This window comes from Marmota marmota, unplaced genomic scaffold (genome assembly GCF_001458135.2).
Source record: "Marmota marmota marmota unplaced genomic scaffold, marMar, whole genome shotgun sequence".
NCBI classification, from domain to species: Eukaryota; Metazoa; Chordata; class Mammalia; order Rodentia; family Sciuridae; genus Marmota; species Marmota marmota.
The window spans coordinates 1,214,790-1,218,796 of record NW_026000253.1 but is presented as its reverse complement, the minus strand read 5'-3'; positions in this window follow the sequence as shown (position 1 = coordinate 1,218,796).

Below are 4,007 nucleotides of genomic sequence, written 5' to 3'. Positions count from 1 at the left end.
AAAATTAGCACTAATAAGTGGGTTTATTGGTCTTTTCTAATTGTATAATTTAATTTAGTACAAAGTTTGTAAAATATCAGAGGATATATATATTGTTTCTATGACATGGTATTGCATTTATATCTTTTTACTTCAGTGATCTGGGACAACAGCAGCTTCATGTTGTATTATTTTTTTTTACTGAAATTGTAAAATATCCATCTTAAAGATATCAACTATTCTAAAAATTATGTACAAGATATTCCTTTAATGGCAGAATTAAAGTGTACAAATATTTGCTTTTTCAAAAAATGTATTTTCTGTTAAAGGTCTAAAGATTTTTGCTATATATTATGGAAGAAAATATAATCGTAAATATTAATTTTGTACGTATATTGTGCAATACTTGAAAAATGGTATAAAAGTATTTTGAGTCAGTGTCATACATGTTAAGAGGGACTGAAATAGTTTATATTAAGTTTGTTTTAAAATAAAAAAAACAATTAAAAACGATTAGTCTTAATTAAAAACTATTAGTCATAGGTTATTTTCTAAATGTATATTTTCTTGGTATTGGTAGACAGACCTGCTGGCACCCAGAAGCACTCTATCACTTAGCTACATACCCAGCCTTTTCATTTTTTTTGAGATAGGATCTCACTAAGTTGTACTGCTGAGATTGGAATGGGTTTCCCCCCAAAGTGTGTGTTTGAAAATTAATCCCCAACGAAACAGTGTTGGAAGATGGGACCTCACATTAAGCCACGAGGGTGATGTGAATGGATTAATGTGTTATGGAAGGAATGGGTTCTTTACCATTGGAGTGGGTATCCTAGAAAAGGATGTATTCAACTCCTCTTTCTCACTCCCTTACTTTCTTTTTTGCTCTTCCATTATGGTATGATGCAGCAAGGCCCTCACCAGCTATCAGCACCTTGATACTGGACTTTCCAGCCTCCAAAACTGTGAGTCAATAAATTTTTGCTCATTATAAATTACCCAGTCTCAGATTCAGGAGCCCTGGCACACACCAGCTCAGGTGGCTGAGGAAGGTGGATCACATGTTCAAGTTCAGCCTGGGCAACCTAGCGACACCCTCACTGAAAAAAAAAATTAAGAAGCACTAGGGATGTAGCTAAGTAGTAGCGTACCCTTGGGGTTAATTCCCAGCACTGCAATAAAGTGTAGAATACTTTCAGTAATTGACCTAGCCTCAGGTATTTTGTTACAGAAGTTCATAATGGACAAGACAATCACATACATATTGTACAATTTTCTCCATCTCACCCAGGTACTGTGGAGGAAATAGAGAAGTATGAGTCATTATTCTGTCCTACAACTACTCTGCACCTCCTTGGAGAGCACAGCACTTTTACTGTACATGAAGGAGATTAGCAGAAGCAGAGGCAAGGACAGGGGCTCAAAGTCTTGAGGATAAAGAATGCATGACTGAGGGAAGCTCAATGGAGGACCAGGATCCAGGAGGTGAGAGCAGGGAAAAGGGGACAAGTAGTGTCCAAGGGTCCTGTAATTCCCAACAAATGACTAATCACTTGTAATAATAAGCACATGTAAATAACGAATTTCTTGAGGTGGAAGTATTTGTATGTATCCTACTTATCAGCATTTGACCTCTAAGGTAACAGGTCAGACTCTTCCATGTATAATCTGTATTAATGTGATTGTTATTATATTGAAATTGAGAAACTAAATTGGAATAATCAAACTTTACTTCCTCCTCAATGACATCATTTGATTTTCTTCTTTCAGCTCCCTCTCCTTACTGCCTGTGCTAGTCTATTGGGGCTGCCATATCAGAATAACACAGACCAGGTGGCCTGTAACTAATAATAGTGGTCAGGCATTGTGGGGCATGCCTATAATCTCAGCTACCAGGGTGTCCAAGGCAGGAGGATTGCAAGTTTGAGGCCAGTCTGGGTAACTTTGCAAGAACCTGTCTCAAAATTTAAAAATGGGGGAAAAAATAAAAAGTGGTAAAGTGGCCCTGAGTTCAATTCCCCAGTATTGCAAAAAGGAGAGAAAGAAAAAGGTTTGGGGATGTAGATTAGTGTGGTCTAGTGCCCCTGGATTCAATCCCCAGTATCAGAGGACAAAGAAAAGCAGAAATATGTTTCTCACAGTTCTGGAGGCTGAGAAATCCAAGATCCAGGCATTGGCAGGGTCTGGCAGATTTCTTATGAGGGCCTCTTCCTGATTCATACATGTGCTTTCTTTCTGTATTATCACAAGATAGATTGGCAAGAAAGGTCTTTTATAAGGGCATTAATCCAATGAATGAGGGTTTTGCCTCTCAAATGTACCAACTGCAAATACCATCTGTTGATGATTACATTTCAACATTTGACTTTGGGGGTACACATTCAGACCACATAGCACAGTGCTCTCCTTTTTTTTTTTTAAGAGATGTATTTAATTGTTTTTATTTATTTTCTTAAATCATTCATTTTTTTTAAAGAGAGAGAAAGAGAATTTTTTTAATATTTATTTTTTTTTAGTTTTTGGCAGACATAACATCTTTGTATGTGGTGCTGAGGACCGAACCTGGGCCGCACGCATGCCAGGCGATCACGCTACCGTTTGAGCCACATCCCCAGCCCCCACAGTGCTCTCCTGATTCCTAGAGCACTGCCCACCTCCTCACCAGAGCATACTGCCTGATGTTCAAATTTTTTCTAGATGGTCGGTTTAGCATTGCTCCCACAAGGCCCATGCTCATTCATTTTTGTCACTTTTTGTTATGTCCCCTCTCCAGGAAGAACAGCATAGACCTGGACTTATGGAAAGAGGCAAAATGTGTGCTAATGAGCTGGCCATGGTAGCTCACCTATAATCCCAGAGACTCAGGAGGATGAGGCAGGAGGATTTCAAGTTCAAAGTCAGCCTCAGCAATTTAATGAGGCCCTAAGGAACTTAGTGAGACCCTATCTCAAAATTAAAAAATAAAAATAAAAAGGGCTGGGATGTGGCTCAGTGGTTAAGTGCCCTGGGTTCAATCCTCAGTACAAAAACAAAATGAAAATCTGTGCTAAGAGAGACTATGGGTGTTTGTAGGAACCTTTGGAATGTATCATGAGCATTTTTTTTGCAGTACTGGATATGAAACCCAGTGCCTTTCTTATGCTGGACAAGTGCTGTACCATCATGAGCAATACACTAAGTCCATATACCCAGTCCCATTCACACATTCATTTATTTACTCATTCAACACCTTCTTCTTTCTCCTCTTCCTTTCCTTCCTCCTCCTATTCTGCTTCTTTCTGTTTTGTATTGGGGATTGAACTCAGGGGTGTTTTACCACTGAGATACATCCCCAACCCTTTTTATTTTAATTTTTAAATTTTGAGATGGGGTCTTGCTAAGTTGTTGAGGCTGTTCTTGAACCTGTGATCCTCCTGTCTCAGGTTCCTGAATCACTGGGATAACCAGTGTGCACCTCTGTATCTTGTTTAACTATATTAAATTAAATCTATCTACCTATATTTTTTATTACTTATTTGGTACTGGGATTGAACCCAGGGCACTTAACCACTGAGCCACATCCCAGCCCTTTTTATTTTTATTTTTTAATTTTGAGATAGGGTCTCACTAAGTTCCTTAGGGCCTCATTAAATTGCTGAGGCTGACTTTGAACTTGAAATCCTCCTGCCTCATCCTCCTGAGTCTCTGGGATTATAGGTGAGCTACCATGGCCAGCTCATTAGCACACATTTTGCCTCTTTCCATAAGTCCAGGTCTATGCTGTTCTTCCTGGAGAGGGGACATAACAAAAAGTGACAAAAATGAATGAGCATGGGCCTTGTGGGAGCAATGCTAAACCGACCATCTAGAAAAAATTTGAACATCAGGCAGTATGCTCTGGTGAGGAGGTGGGCAGTGCTCTAGGAATCAGGAGAGCACTGTGGGGGCTGGGGATGTGGCTCAAACGGTAGCGTGATCGCCTGGCATGCGTGCGGCCCAGGTTCGGTCCTCAGCACCACATACAAAGATGTTGTGTCCCCCGAGAACTA